Source organism: Nothoprocta perdicaria, unplaced genomic scaffold (genome assembly GCF_003342845.1).
Source record: "Nothoprocta perdicaria isolate Ctin4 unplaced genomic scaffold, notPer1 scaffold_25, whole genome shotgun sequence".
Lineage (NCBI taxonomy): Eukaryota > Metazoa > Chordata > Aves > Tinamiformes > Tinamidae > Nothoprocta > Nothoprocta perdicaria.
Window position 1 is genome coordinate 377,968 of NW_020455477.1, and position 16,364 is coordinate 394,331.

The window sequence follows — 16,364 nt, forward strand, 5'->3', positions numbered from 1 at the left end:
TTTTTTTTCCTTTTTTTCGCTGTTCTCGCCGCTGCTGCCATTAATCGTTAAGATTATTTATTGCCATAACGAATATAAGGAAATAAAGCAGAGTGTGGACACGGCTTTTTTAGCCTGTCCTTCACAGCCACGTTTACGAGAGCGTCCCGCGGAAATCCAGCACTTGTGGGCCCGCGGAGCGCTCGGCCGCGCTGCTACAGGACGGGGGCGACAAGGACTTTCCCCGTGTCACCTGCGGACCGGAGCCGAGCGGCGCCGCGGCCCCCGCGAAGGGACACCTGAAACCGGGGCCCATTCCCCTGAAACCGCCCCGATCCGCGCGGTTTCGGCGGAACCGGGAGGCGAGACCTGAGGGCGCCGCCGCTCTGAGCTGTCCCCGGCCGCGGCGCTTAAGGAACGCGCTGGAAGTCGCAGCCTCCAGGCAGGGACTCGGTCACCTGGGAAGTGGTTCCTCCGCATGAATACGCGTCCTTGTGCAAAGCCCGTGTAGGTCCCCGCATGTTCTGCAGGGCAGAATTTAGTTTCTCGTTTGTGCTGTAAAGGTAAAAAAAATCGGGTAGCTCCGGGCTTGTTTTTATAAGTTCCCAGCCGCGCAGATAYTTCTGTTTTTACAGGAAAAACGAAGCAGCCCGTGATGGCTGCACATCCATAACGGGAGCTTCACGAGGAACAGAGCAACCTTATCACGATCTGAAACCGTATCGAATAGAGACCGATTCAGCAGAGCGCAAGGGGAGCGTCCCGGGCGCGCTCGGTTCCCCGCCGCCCCCGGGGAAGCTCCGCGAGAGCCGCTCGTGCTCTGCAGCTGCTGCTGCTGCAAGGACGGTTTCCACTGCCCCGTTTAGCCCTGCGCCTGCTCCTACTCCCTCGCCCTCCACGTTTTCACCGTGCAGTTAACTCTGAGCCTGTTCCTACTCCCTCGCTACGCAAGACAGACAGTTTCACCCTTTCTGCCCGTATTCCCCTTTCCTGTGTCCCCGTCGCTCCGCTTCTGCAGTCTGCACGGCAGGGTGCCTGTGCTCGGCGTGCAGGCCCGCGAGGGAGCGAGCCCCGCACGCTGCACCCCGTATCCCGCATCCTGCCCCCCGCAGCTCCTCTCCCCGCTCCGCTAGCGCAGCCCGACCCGCAGGAGGGCCTGGCCGTGTCCGCGCGTGTCCGAGACCGCCACGGGCTCCCCGGGCGCGGGCAGAGCGAGCTGCTCCTTTTAACGCCGAGAAACCGATGATTATTTTTCCTCAAAGCGAAAGGAAGCAGGCGAGTCCGCTCACGTCCCGGCACCTTCGAATTGCAAAAAAACAGTCGTTGTGTTTTGGTTTTGTTTTGTTTTTGTTTCTCTCGCTCTTTTTTTTTTTTTTTTTTTTTGTTTGTGTGTGTGTGCGCGTGTGTGTGTATGTGTTTGTGCAACAAAATTAGCGTCAAATCAGGTGGTGCTTCTGCTCTCGTTACTAAGAAATAGACATTATTTAATGGACCAACCTTTTAGTTCGGGTTGAGCTGTTTCAGCTAATCGAAAAACGAATTTGTTTTGATTGTGGCACAAATTGCTGGGCTYGGTGAAAACGCAACTAGAGCAAAAAAAAAGTTACGAATTTTAGATTATTTTAAATGGGAAGTCTCAAGAAAAAGCCTTCCGACCACTGTAAGGACAGCAAAGAGAATTTACGCCTTGCAGCGTTTCTTTGAGCACAACTGCGGCTCTGAGCCAGGTAACCCGCGAAACTGTTTCCACGCAGGGTGTACGACACTATCGCGTCGAGGAAACAACGTGGGGAGATTATTTGTGCCGCCCAAAACGGGCAGTCCCGCGCCCCAAGCTCCGCTGGCGCTGGGAGCGGAGCTCGGGCAGCCCGCGCTTCGCTGCGGTTAATCCGCCCCGGGAGCGGCTGGGAGCCCCGGCTCCTCATCTTGTTTTTTGGGGGGAATGTAACTACCGGGTGTCTAAAAAGACTGTGATGTGACTGCTTTTCATTTCAGAGCAAATCTCTGCTTTGCTGGACCAAACGACATGCAAACTTAAGAGGACTCGTTGTAAGCAATGTGACAGAAACTATTTTCCTCTTTCTAGAGGGGAAGAAAAAAAAAAAACTTCGAAACTTTGGCCAAAGTCAACTTCAGATTACATAAAGTTCCCCCCCAAACTTCAACATGTGAATGCGTAACTTCAACGCACGCTGAACTTGGGAAACCGAGGTCCTGGTGTCAGTGGAAGGTGACTTGAACCCCTGAAATGTTTTAAATCCCTGCATGCCCCAAGGCACCAGCTGCTTGAAAAGCACAGTGCAAGCCCCAAGCACTCCACTTCCCTCTTAGCAGCAACAGAAACGCTCAGAAATGTGAATTTCTCAGCTTATGCTCAGCCCCCTCGGTTGCGGCTGTTCGGTTCTGCCTGCAGAGCCCCCCCGAGGTCCCTGTGTTTCTCGCTCCGTTATTCGGCGTTTCCGCGCGCGCAAACGCGGGCGGGGAAGGYTCGCGGCGCAGGGGCCGGCGCGGCGGCTCCAGCCCGCGCAGGGCAGCGCACACCCCGCACCCAAAAACACCGACCCAGACCGACTGCCCTGGCACCTCAGAAGGGGCCCGYGTCAAATCCACCCGGAGATGGACATATAAGTTCAGCCCATTCATTCCATCATATTTACTTACATTTAAGTCAATTTTTAACCTTTTTTTTCATTTGTTTTGTAGCTGTCTTTGCTAACAAATAAATGGAATATACTCTGTATAGGAACAGCTACCRGAAGAACTTACACATGCTCCAGAAGCAAATCAAACCTCTATCAAACACAAATTATCCCATTCTGCGACCCAAGGCTCACACCAAACCCCGGGGCAGAACCAAGGCTGAGCCCAGCCCCTGAACCCTTTGCCAGCAGAGCTGGTGCAAAACCCTGGCCCGGGCACCGCTTCCAAGGGGGAAAAGGGCCCCAGCGCCCACAGGAATCCCCACAGCACCCACACTACACTCAGGAGATATACAACGCTTACGCTACTCAACAGCAAGTTATCCTTAYCTTCAAAATCTTACCCATTTTGGTGGTATATTGAGGCAAAGTGGCTGAGTCTGTGGTGCTTGATGACCCAACAGGGCACGAGCAGGATGCAAGCAACCTGTCAGTTGATTGCAACTCCYCTCTTTTGTTAGGCAACAAATGGGATAGTACAATACAAATACAACACAACCGGGACGGTACAGTGACACGTAACCTGCTCATCCCGATTCCTGCGGCATGGGCAGCTCTATGCCGCCCACTTTCACCTCCCCGGGGCCACCGGTGCCTGGTGTTAAGCGGGACCAGCCCCTGTGCCGCAGAGGTGCCACACAGCGTGCAGGGCTTGGTGGTGGGGCAGGACTGCAAAGCCCCTGCACAGCACAATGTGCACTGCACAGAGAGTCCCTGCCTCAGCAGATGTTTGGCATAATTTTCAAGTTGCAAAAAATTAAAATTTTTCTCTTGTAGTTCTTTCTTAATGGCCAGGCTGGACGGCTGGCTCTTTTTTTAATCTTGATGTTATCTGACTCAARTAAGTAGGAGAGGAAATGAAAGGGTTTGGCTTTTTTGGGAACCTTTTTGCCTTGAGTGATTTGTTAGCTTTTAGTGCTCCGTGTATCCCGGCATCAGCACAGAGAGCCGCTCTGGAAACAAACGCAGCCCTGTGCATGCCTTAAACTCTCAAGTAGAAAAAGAGGCTCAGCTTGACCCAAGAGCTTCATGTATTGGCAATCACAATCCTGCTTAAAGCCYGAGTATCTGCACACTGCTGCAATGAGATACCTGACATTTCAACTGTCCGTCACATTTTGGGGACTTCAAGCATTTAAACAGAACCATCTTTGGGAGGCAGATAGCCAAGTTTTCCTCACTTTCAGACCCTCCAGCAACCACTCCACGTCCGATTTTCCTAATTATGGTTGCTTAAAACTAAGTAACACCCAGCGTCCCTACAGGTACCAGCGAATTCCTGTGTTTACATGCTGATCATCGTGACTGATTGCAGACATTTTGGGTTGAAAAGGTGCTATTTGGAGCTTGGCCATAGGAAGTACCAAAAATGATCCAAGAATGATGCATGGGGTATTCTGCCCCAAGTCTCCAAAGGAGCCATCATTCCCACTGAACCCCCAAAATCAAGAGCAACCAATTAAACGCAATGTGCAGTCGGAGAAGGATTCCCGAGGACCCTCCCAACCTGCACGGCCGACAGGGAAGCCATGCAGCCCTTTTCCTGCTGCAGGACAAGTGCAGCCCCACAGAAGCACCAGGGCTTATCAAGGGCTCTCAGCACAGCACAGAGCCCAGTGCTGCCTCTTCCCAAGCTCAGGAGCAATTACCCCACTGATTCCAACAGGAGCAGGATTTCTCCTCCTGTTTAGGGTTTTTCACCAGGGAAAGATGCACCTTTTGTTTCAGTGATTTGTGTACTGTCAGCCCTTGCCCTTACCTACAAGGGCAGATTCACACTCAGGGCTCTGGATTTGCTGGCAACTCAGAAAAGGAGAAACTAGCCCTTATGCCACATTTGCAGTTTTTTTTTTTTTTCTTCTACTTTTCCCTCCTCTTTTTTCTTCCCCCCCCAGAAAACTCTGCGTTTACAAAACAAGCTTTACCAGCAGGTCAGAAGGGAAGGAGATGAGAGGGCGCCCATCCAGCTGGCTCCTGGTACCCAAGGCACAGGGCTCTGCTCACCTGGGTGCTGCAGCTGGCACCAGTCTGGGTTTCCAGAAACCAGCTGCTAGGAAGCTCCCCCCCTTTCCAGGGGAACTAGGGAATTTTAAACCTTTTCTGTGGAAGAGCTTCCTCCCCACAGCCAGTTAAACAGTTTGCTTCTCAAATAGAAAGGATGATTCTGAAAATATTTTCAGCAGAGAAACATAACCAAAAGATCTCAGCTTGGCTTCATTTTTTTTTTTGTTAGAAAAAATGATTGATTTTTGACAGAAAGTGGAACTGACTTAAACTATTCCAGCAGACAAAGGTCAATTTCGCATTTAAAGGTGTTTCGGCACGAGATTTCTGCTGGGTGCTGCCCTGGGCCTCCGGAAGGTCCCCTCGAAGCRTGGCCGGCCCTGGCGGGGGCTGCGAGGCGCACGGGCCACCCGCAGCCGCCCCCGCATCCCCCCTTCCCGACTCGGCACGGAACCCCCAAGGTTGGGCAAGGGCAGCCCTTGCGGAGCTGCAGCGGSTGCGGGCAGTCAGCAGGGCTGCTGCTCCCGTCAGCAAAACTACTGCTGCTTCCCAAGCCCTGCACAGGCACCAGCCTGYGGGGTCTCCCGCTCACCTTCCTCCTCTCCCCCTGCCCCGCTTGCCGAGGGCCTTCGCGCGCTGCCCAAGGCCTTGCTGCTCGGCCTGCCTTGGGAAACGCACAGCAGATGTCAGCGCATTACAAAGCTTGCCTCCAGAATCATGAAATAACTTACAAAAACGTTAAAAAGAAAGAAAAAGGCAAAAAATTGCAAAGCTCTGAAGCTTTTCATCACCCCTCATTTGATGCTGCCTTGCTAACTACTAAACCTGGGAATGTTGCTGCAATTTTTACAGTATTCCCCATTCCGCGACTACTCCCGTTTGCACAGTTTGCTGTGCAGAAGCRCGTTAGCGAGGGGGAGCAGCGGGGCTGCCGCTTGCTGGCCCTGTAACTGGAGACTTGCTGCCTGCTCTAGGAAAGCCCCTCCAAGCAAAACATTTCCGTGGCCCAGGTGTCAGGGCTGAAGCCGAGCCAGGTCACCTCGAGTCAAGCCGCACAAACCCTAAACCAGACCTCGGTGCCGCTGCCGCCCGGCCCGTTCGGCGGCTGCCCGCACCCAGAGCGCTGCCATTAAAGGCATCCTTGTTTGCCCCTGCGCAGGGAGCGCCCTGGAAAAATAAACAGCGCGGCGGGAGCCGYGCGGATAGAGCGGCGGGAGCGCGGGGACGCGGCGCAGATAAGGCACCGGGCTCAGGAAGCCAAGGCCGCGCACCGCGGGCCGGGGCTTCCTCACTTTGTCCCCGCGACGGAGGCGCCGCCGTCCGAGGCCTCCAGGAAGCCGCCRGCCTCCTCTTTTTTTTATTTGCTTCTGGGAGAAGCAAAGGCCAATGTTTATCTTGCTTATCTCCGAGAGGAAACCTATGGGAAAYGCTATGCCATATTCTCCACTGTTCTCCTGTCATATAATTATAATGCATTGCGCAGGGCACGCCRCACAACCGTTGTGGAGCCCAGTAAGGCTAATGACAGGACAATGCCCCGTTAGAAGGAGCTCTCATTTTCTTTGCAGAGGCTGCGAGTCTCAGCTGAGCATGTGCTGGTATAAAAATAAAGGCTGAGCTAACTGTTTCTGTTGGGAAAGCACAGCTCAGCCCAGCGTCCCAGGGCGGCAGGGGAATAGCTGTTGTGCAAGGCAAGGCTCTTGTCCCCACGTAACAAACCCAGGCCAGGCTTTTGTCAGACTTCAAAGCAAGAACACAGTAGGGCCTTTGCGCTGCCAAATGGCTAAGTGGAAGGAAAAAAAAAGAACCCTGCTATATTGCCATTAAACTCTTGGGATCAATTCAAGCCTTTTTTTTTTTTTTTTTTTTTTTTATTTAAAGCAGTGACACCACTACATTTTAGCTAGGGAAAGGATAAATCAGGATGTCAAAGGCTCTTGGTGGTTATTGAGCAGCAGCGTGTCCAGGAAGCGTCGCATCCCAACGTGCGGCACACACGGCGTTGCTGATCACGCTGACAGCGGCTAAGCCACCTTCTCCACGTTGTTAAGGTCAGCACAGGTGATGCCAAAGATGCCTCTAACACTGATGACCCRTATGTGCCTCGCGCTCTGCCAGCAGATCTTTCCCTTGAAGGTTGAACACAAARCTCTCAGCATTTCCCTAAATTCCACTACACTGCATCAAAAAAACAGACTCACAGAAACMCCTAAGGTGGTTGACATGAGGTATGGCTTTTACAAGCTCTGATTTTCCCAGTGAAATGATTAATGAAAGTCTGATAAGGAGGACACAGGGCCTTCCTAGGAAGAGGCCAATAACCCCCTGCTCAGTGCAGCTCCCGTTGTGGAAATGTCGGGGCACTTGGGATGGGATTTTCAAGCTCAGACCAGCCGCACACAGGAACAGGGCTGTGCTTTAGGAGTGCTCAGCACTCAGCTGGTGTCACTGTCACTCTGAGGAACACACCTTCASCAGACCTACGTCCAAAGCACAGAGCTCTCGCCCCATGGAGGGGCCCAGCGTGGGGCCCGAGGGCTGTGGGAGGAGGTAGGAGCCGCACTAGCCGGGCTGCGCGCGCAGACCCTCCGGAAACTCCTCTGCACTAAGGCCAAAGGGGATTCGCTCATTGGCTTCAGTCCCCAACTCATTCACAGTCGAGAGACTTGGGGGATAACTYACCTAAAGCCCATTTGGAGCCTTCAAATTCTAAAAAACCCTTTAAAAATATATATTTAGTAGTTTAATGTGTTTTTTTTTTTAATATTCACATCTTCACTTATTTGGGATTTTTTAAACATTCTCCTCTATAAGATAACATAAAAAAGGAGTTTGGATAAGTATATTTTTCATGCTTAAAGAAAGAAAAGGAAAACTGCTGTATTATCAGCAGATGTTACCACATTATCTTACAAGGGCTCCACATTCTCACATGAGTTTTGAAAACACCATGATTTGTTTTAAGCAAATGCCAGCACAACAGCAAGAAGCAACTGCCACATCAGCCCWTGTCCCCTCCTGCAATCCGTGCAAGCGGCCTCAGACATTTGCTCCTAAAACACCACATTCAAGGCTGCTCAGCAGTTCAAGTAAATGGATATTGCCACCCCCACAAAAAATCAGAGAACAGGCTTGATTTGACGTGTTTTTCAGCCCCATGCAGGGCCTGAATGGGGCTGGGGTCCAGAGCAGCCCCCTCACTCCAGGTAGCGGGAGAGGTCCCYATTTGAGGCAGGTTGTGGGTCTGGCCCCACGGCGATCGCCTGGGGGCTCCGTGCTGGGTCACTGCCCCTACAGGACAAGGGGCTCGTGGTGACTGAAATCTCAGCTACCACCTCAGGTTTAGATGGTACCAGGAAAACCCTCATCCCTTCTCTGAAATATTGCAAAAGTAAGGGGAGAAGTAAGGTATATGGGAGAGAAACTAACTATGCAGTTATTTCAGTATTACTTCAGTATTTGTCCAAATTGCTCGTATCAATAACATCAAAATGCCTAAGCAAATAGCAAAATGCAATCAGAGTGAATGCAGATCTGACCTCCCAAGGGGCCAAYTTTGTGGTCCTTCACCCTTAACTGTTACCAGTATCAGAAGGACAGTGAAATACACGCAGAGAAGGGCACAAGGCAGGGGCTGCACACCAGCTCGTTTCCAGCTTTCCACCTTAAGCAGGAGCCGGGTGCCCTTCCCCTCAGCACCGCTGTCCCGGGCGCCGSGGAGCAGCCGGGCTGCCCTCCCCGCCGTGGGGCTGCCGGGATCTCCCCGGAGCCGCTGCTCTTCACACACGGAAACAACTCCCGGGCACAACTCACCTGTCTGTCCGTGAGATTCCAGCTCGTTTATGACATTATAATGGCTAGAAAGTTAACCACGCTTTCACATCGCTTAGAAATAATCACAGAGAAAGGAAGCACTTCTATTAATTTTAACATTGCCTTTGCAGTGCAAGCTTCGCTGCCTGGGTACCTCAGGGAAGTGAAAAAGAAGGACCTCTCCCTAGCACTATATATTATATTTCCTCTCCTTATTCTTCACTGGAGATCAGGACTACACACAGAGCAACTCGGCAATAAATATCTACAACAGAAAGTGTTTGTCCTGCAGCCCGTGCTTGTCGGTTCAAAGAATAAAACGTTACAGCTTCAGTTTAGTACGTGAAGGAAGGACTTGATGCAGAGAAAACCAATTTCTAATTAGAAAGTTCTCTTTCAAAATAGCCTAACCAGGCTGGAAATCAGTAGAGACATCCCACATTTCCCAGGGATGCAGTAATCTATAGAAAGGTTTAATTGAGAAAAAAAAAAAGCAGTATTTTTAAAAGTACTATTAAGACAAACTAAGACCTTGAAAGTTGCATTAAGGCAAACAAAGCCAAAAGCCTCTGTAGTAAGAAGCAATATAATATTTCCTTCATCTGAAATAAATGTAACCAGATCAAATAGCCATTTAAATCACAAATAAATAAATAATAAAAGATTATGGAAATGCTATTTGTTACATGTATTATAATCATAACAAAAATAGTATTTTCTGCATCTAAGTGCTCTGTATACTTCAAGGGATCATAGCAGGGCTACCCAAATAGGGAAACAGAAGCCCTGAGTTGCTTTGTTGCGAGTGGCTCCTATCGAGAGCAGGGCCCTCGCTGCACAGCTGCCTGCAGGGCCTCGGGCACCGGCAAATGAAGCCCCCGTSCCCGACCACGGGCGCCAGACACAGGGAATAAACCCGGTGCCCAAGGAAGAGGCAATTCCCGAGCACCCGGAGCGCGAAGCCTCAGCCTCGCCAAAGCAAACCCAATTTCTCCGCTGACTTTGCAGGGTCAACAGCACTGCTCAAGGTTAAGAAGGGTCTTAAGAGCAAGTAAAATTACAAGAGATGACTACTGCTACGGAGCTGGGAGTCACCCACGTGCGGTATTTTGTTTTGTGCAGCTCAAAACCTGATCAGCTGCTCACAGGAGTATGGCAAGGGTTGTGAAAAGGCTGTATCATTTTCTTAAAAAAAAAACATTTAAAATCCTCAGTGTCAAAAAAAGTCCTTTTAAGAGTTTTTGTTTGTTTGCTTTTTGAGAACATAAATTATTTTGGAGCATAAATACTACTTGAARTTAAAAGAATTTGTGCATTTACACGAGTATGGCACTTTAGAACTATCTGACTTCTATGGAAAAATGTAGTATGTATCACTAGATAATGAAGAAACTGGTATTTATATGTATAAAACMAATACGTTTACTGTCTGCTTCTCCAACTACACTATTTTTAGGAGGCAAGACATCATTCTCCCTCTTCAAATAAAAACTTCATCATCTATATTGTTTTTAAAAAGCCATACTAAATAGGCTGTCAAACTGAAAAGGGAGGAAATGCCTCTTGGTAGCAGTCACTCAGGAGAGAAAAGTATTTCTGGAGCTTTCTCAGATTCTGAACCTGGGCATGGTTTGGGGTTTCCTCACACACTATCTGCAGCTGCCTTGCCCTGCTCAGTTTTCTTAAAGAAATCCAATTATCAGTCCCTAATTAGTGCCAGAGAAAGAAAAAGCTTCTGTCAGGCGAGGCTGCTTAAACAACTCGGCACAGGTCCTTCGAGACAGGAATCCAGGGTTTACAACCTACCACACTGATTTGTGCATCAAATACATCAGTATTTTCCGATTTGCGAGACAAAAGGAGTGGTAATGAAACTAAAATTACTTAACACTGAATATACTGACCTTTATGAAAATATAGACAATTAAAGCATATAGTAGAGATCCTTATCACAGCAGTTCAGTCACAGGTGTTTCCTCATGTTACTAGCTTACACTTATCCAGAATAAATATTTAACGYTAGTATTAACAGAGAAAATCTGTAGCACCAGCAATTTTGTCTATGCAGTTAAGGCACAGTGATGATTACCCACTTTAAAATCAAATGACAAGTCTTAAACAACTCGGCAGAGTCCAGTTTTTCAGAACCATAAGGAAGAAACGCCAGTCCCGGGGGCTGCCTGTTCACCAGCCGAGGCAGCAAGCCCCAGTTTTCCCTGATGGGAAACAATCTTTTCAGAGCAAGGCTCTTTTTCTGCCTTGAATGATGTTTTTCATCCGTAGACATCCCCATCACAAAYAGTTAATGCATAGATATAACATGTCCAGCCACCCCAAGGGCAGGAATCCTGCCGGGATTCATTATTCCCACCTCGCRTGAGCTGTGCACGGGCTGTGTCTCCTGCTCTCCGGCTTCTAGTACTCCCTCCTAAATCCCCTCCCTTCCCTGGCTTTGCACAGATTTTATCTCCCAGGCAGAACAAACTTAGGCTCACTTCAATTAAACCAGTTGAATTCAGCAGYAGTGATGAAGACTGGAAGAATTTCATGTCAGGGTCTGATCTTGCTGCTCATGGGAGCTGGGACCAGCACAACCCAAGCCCACCACCAGCAAAGTCTGTCCCATCTTCCTGCCAACATCAATGTTTCCTGGGGGAAAAGGGGTTTCGAGAACCCCTCAGCTTCAGTACAAACGTGAATGAGTACACAGCTAAGCAAATTCAGCTCCCTACACACCTCACATTCTTTCTATATAATCCACATGAGAAGAATCAGAAGAAAGAACGGGCAACGTAGCTACAGGCTCCTCCTGCAGTGCTCTGAGATACAGGCTGGAAGTTCCCGATGTCTTTCGCTCTACGTGGGGAAAGAGAACAGCTAGGAGCCTGAGGAAGCTGGTGAGGAACAGGATGGAGATGCAAAGATGGCCAATGCTCCTGCCCCGAGCAGGGCGAGAGCGGCAGGGCCGCCCTGCAAGCGCCGGCCGGCGCGAGGCGAGGGCAGACACCGCACCGGAGCCCAAGCGGCAGCGGTTTCTCTAGAACATAATCCCCTTATCTCGCGGTTTTACACCTAGGCCTGCTTCCACACAGCAGAAATCTTTATCAAACATCATTGCTTCTGGCAAGAAGCAGTTRGTAGAGATGCCTGATAAAGGTTGTGCAATTACTGTTTAAATGATTCTTGCTAATTAGCCARCCCCAATATGCCCCGCTGTGCCACTTCTCGCCCTCGCAGGCCCCTCCGCGCCGCTCCCTGAGATACCCAACGCGCAGTGGCTGCGCACGGTGGCCCTGGGGCCTCCCCAATGGCCACAGCTCCGCAGGCCGCCCCAAGGATCCGAGTGTCCCCTGCCTGGCCGGGAAGCCAAGGATACTCGCATGGCCCATGGACAGCAGCACTGGATGAGAGCAGCCGGAGCGTGGGGAATTGCACCCACATGCCTGTGGTCAGTCAGAGCCACCACTCTGAACTGCAGCTATTTACAAAGGCACCAGGTACCTTTTGCTCTTTAGTTACTTCCAGGAGCTACGGCACAGGTTCACAAAATAAAAAGCCTTGGGCATTTAGCTGGTTGGAGCTCTCCTTCTTAGTGAAGAAGCCCAACAGGGAGATTAAAAGCAGCCCCAGGATGCCTCTATGTTCAGTTCACAGGAAGCATAATCCCTAGCAGCAGAGTTGATGGACTCATCCCACAGAACCATAGCTGCCTATGCTGGCAGCGCCTGGAGCATGGGAACACCGCTAAGCCAACAGGAAAAAAAAAGTGCTAAACCCAAACCCCTTTCCAACAGCTACGGCACTACGTGACCAGTCACCTTCCTACTTCRCTCAAGCTCCAAAGCCCAGTTTGTCTTCACTTACAGCATAACCGTGTTAGATTAAAAAAATAAGAATATAAGGGAAAACACTTGGCCCTAGTGACTCACTGTGCCTATGGTAAAATGAGAGCCCCTTCCAAGGTCTTGCCCATGTAATGATGTAAAGCTGTGCCTTATTTGTGCTAAGGAATGCAGCATTAAAACCAGGCTTCTCTGCGGGACATCCCRGGGAGACCCGGAGGAAGTGCGGCCCCAAGCGCATCCTGCAGTTGCTGCTCCTCCTGGGAGCACGTCAAGATTAGGCACCTAATTCCACCCAAGTTTTAAAAAAAGGCCACAGCTTCCTGTAAAGGACCTCCTCTAATTAACTGGAGCTCAGGATTTATCCGGGCAATGTTATGAAATAGGGATATGATGGCATGTTTTCCTACTGCATAGCTGAACTGTCCTTCCCCACAGTGCCATCAGGATGGCACTGTGAGCAATGTGTTTAATATAGGCACGCTGCCAGCAAATATAGATGTTTCCTGTCCCTTCATGGATCCCTCCGTCTTGCCTAAAAGACTGAACATACTCCACGGCTCTAATAACAAACATTGTAACCTTGCAAATAGCAACACTCGGAGTTTCCTTTAATATTTATGGTTTTTGACCCCAAAAGGGGAAAGAATTTACCATACATAGAATGGAAAAACAGTGTGCTAATTTCACTTATCAAAGCCTCTCAAACCAAAGAGTCTGCCACTAATAATAGCGTGTTAAGAAAATATTCTTGAACAAAACATACATTACTGTATTTTAGTACATGCTGATACCTTGCTTAAAATGTCAGTATTTTCACAGTGTAATTTGTCTCAGCCCGCAGCTCGCAGCTAGGATGACATCAGGACGGGTTCAAAGCCATTTCACTTTCTGCTTTACAAAACACTTTAAAGATAAAAGTCAGGCTCAGTTAAAAGAAAAAAAAAGAGAATTAAACTATTAAGCACTACATTAGCTAAACATTTTTACAAAAGGAAAATGCCAATCAAAAAATAACCGTATTTYATAGTAAAACCATATTAATATTAGTGATGAACCTTATCCTAGCTTAGTTCCTTAAACAAGGCTTGGTGTCTTTCCTACTAAATCATGCAGCAAGGAAATAACAAAAAAACCTATCAACTATTGAGCAGAAGAGACTAAAACAGTAGAATTATCCTCCTTCATCTCTAGCAATTTCTAAATAATTGTAAATATAAAAAAAGTAATAGAGATAATACCTTTTTTGCCATCCATCTTTTTCTATCCATATTTAGTTTGTGAAAAGAGAGATGAGAAAGTGACAGTATTTTCTATACTCGTAATTAAAATAAACAAATACCAATCAGATGGCTTGAAGCGTTCGGTTTTCTGTAAATCTTACAAAACTTTTTTGAGCCAGCACTTGGTGCTCTGGAGCTTATCAATGACACCAGGGGTCAAAAGTGTTAGTGCGACTAAAATTACTCGGACAAAGCCAGAACCAGGTCAGATCGCCATGGGATAGTCCCACAAGGCCTCCTGCAGGCTGCTGCCACCAAGGAGTTCTAAGGAAAAGAAAGGAAAGACCATGAATCAAACATCCCAGAAAATTCACAAGCAAATGTGTTATTAATCAAGGAAAATAAAAACAAAGTTTATTAAAATGCCTTGTAATAGTACATTTCAAAACAACACAAAGACATCCTATGTGATGACCATTTTATCACTGAGGTTCATTCCAATTGAGTTACATTCTTCAAACCCAAAGAGCCACAAGTGTGCCAGAAAGGAAAATAAACACTGGAACGATGTGTGCAGTCACACATCTAATTTGACGATTGATCTCACAATTTAAATAGACACTTTCCACCCCAAATAAATGCAGGAATAGATGTCCACGGGACTTCTGCACAAYGAAGCTAGCGGCAGTGCCGGCACCATTTACACATTTCTGTCCATATTTAGGGGAGAGCTTCAAATTAGGACCCGAATGAAGTCAGAGGATAAGAAAACAAAGGCGAAGGGGACTCTGTTTGTGAGATATGGAACACTGTATTAAAATATTTTTTATATTACCGTGACATCTCTCATTTATTGCATAAATATTTATGAAGGGGACAGAGCCTCCYGCAGTGCAAGCTCTTATACGTCTATCGGCCTTGGCGAGTCCAAGCCAGGGAAGCTGCAACAATTTCCATCCAACGTGAATTTGCCCCGGCATGTTTACGCAGGGCTTTGGAATCGAATTCTCCGCGGCTCTGACGCGGGGCAATCGGTGGAACTGTGACAGTGGATGACACAGTCTTTTACACTCTGAACCAACATCAAAAGATAGATCCTGTTTCTCCCCTCCCTCCAGACCTTGTTTACACGACTATCGCCTCTGAAGCGACTCAGGGGAGCAGCGATTGAACTATTAGGCCCRTTTCTGCACTAACAAGGCTAGTATAGAGTGATATTTGAACTGTATCAAGTTTTTATGCCAAAGATGAAGGTCAGAGTTGCAATTTTATCGGTTACGTTTTGGAGGCCTCCACTTGATCATGACAATGCCATGTTCATAACACAATTATTGTAATCATATTTCCAGGATTGCTTGCCTTCAGTGGAAACAGATTGCATTCAACTGCAAAGCTGCCCRAAAGCGAGTGCACGTTTCAAAGTCAGACAAAGGTTACGGAACAGGACTTTGGCACTCGCACGCGGTGCACAGCCCGTCCRTGAGCACTGGGGGCATTTCTGAGGCTTTTGTGAACTCAGCAAGTGCTGCTAAATATAGGTTTTGTGGGAGGAGAGACATAACAGTTGTTAACAGGTAATAAGCAGATCGCACCAGCATTAATAGWGCTGCGGGTAGAGCTGAGGGCTTCGTGCCCTGGCTGGGTTGTTATGTTTCCTTCATGCCTACTATTAATTTGCTTGGAATTCACACCAGCAAGTAGCTTATCTCCCTTTTGTTCAGTGCAGCTCTCTGAAGATGGCAGGAGCTCATCCCATGGTGGCAATCAGCACCTCCTCATTCCCATCAGTGCCAGCTCCTGTCCGGACGGAGCTTATTTTGGTGGGGAATCCCTCTTCCAACCCCCAATCCATCATTAGATACTAATGGAATAAGTTCAATTGCTTATTAATAAAAGCAACTGAAAAAAATGCCTCCAGTATATTCTTTCTGACATTTATTTTTAAGGATCTTCATCTGTTATTCTGTGTGGTTAGGAAGGTCATCAGTCCCTAGCTGATGATTATATTAGAATTAGAAGCTATATTAGAAGCTGATTATATTAGAATTAATTGCCTCCAGTCTTATAAAACCTGAGTATCATTATGTAAAAATGGAGCTATCACATTACTAGCAAATGTAACTTATAGCAAGGGTGCCTTAACTATTTGCATAGAAGCTAGGTGAAGATTTATCACCTTACTAAGTCCTAACAACAGTGACTGGAACAAAAGAAATGTTGCTGCTGTTCACTGACCAAAACAGAAGTTCYGCAAGAATTTTCTATTTGAGACAATCCAAAATACACAGTTTTTCAGCCTCGGTATAAGCACATGTCTGTTTTTCAGTATTTTCTCCTGGATTAATCATTTTGTCTGATCCAAAGACAAGTCATGATTCTATTTCATAGCTTTTGCCACTTTTTACAAGTGTGTAAATTTAAATTCTGAGTTTTGAATTTTTTAAAAGGTTTTTTTTAAAAAATCAAGCATTAAATATTTAAGCAACCACTTTTGAAAATCCATCCCCTTACCCATACAGGAGCTTCAAATTTGGGCAGGGATGTTGGAAACCACATTCCTAGTGACTAATAGGAAGCTGGAAGGCATCGCCCAGTTATAATCCTGCCCATTCCTCAGGACRGAACCACAAAGACCTCTCCTCACAGGAGGAGGAGGGGAAGAGACCATCGCTGGAACACAGGAGACACGGAGTCTCTCTTGGCCACCAACCTGCGTATCAGAAGACATTTTCCCTCCCAAGAAAAGGGCTCTTCACCCGCTGCAAAGCCGGAAAGAGAGGCACAGTCCTGGCCTTGATGGTTCT

At 48.0% G+C, this 16,364-nt stretch overlaps 1 long non-coding RNA gene across 3 annotated transcripts in view; it reads right to left on the bottom strand.

Moving 5' to 3' along the window:
* Positions 1-6,648: 6,648 nt before the first annotated feature.
* The window catches only part of LOC112947926, a 118,958-nt gene continuing 109,242 nt past the window's right edge, over positions 6,649-16,364 (bottom strand). For all 3 annotated transcript variants that reach the window (XR_003249504.1, XR_003249502.1, XR_003249503.1), the window contains exon 3: positions 6,649-6,811. This is a non-coding gene — a long non-coding RNA (uncharacterized LOC112947926). The remainder of the gene's footprint in view (positions 6,812-16,364) is intronic.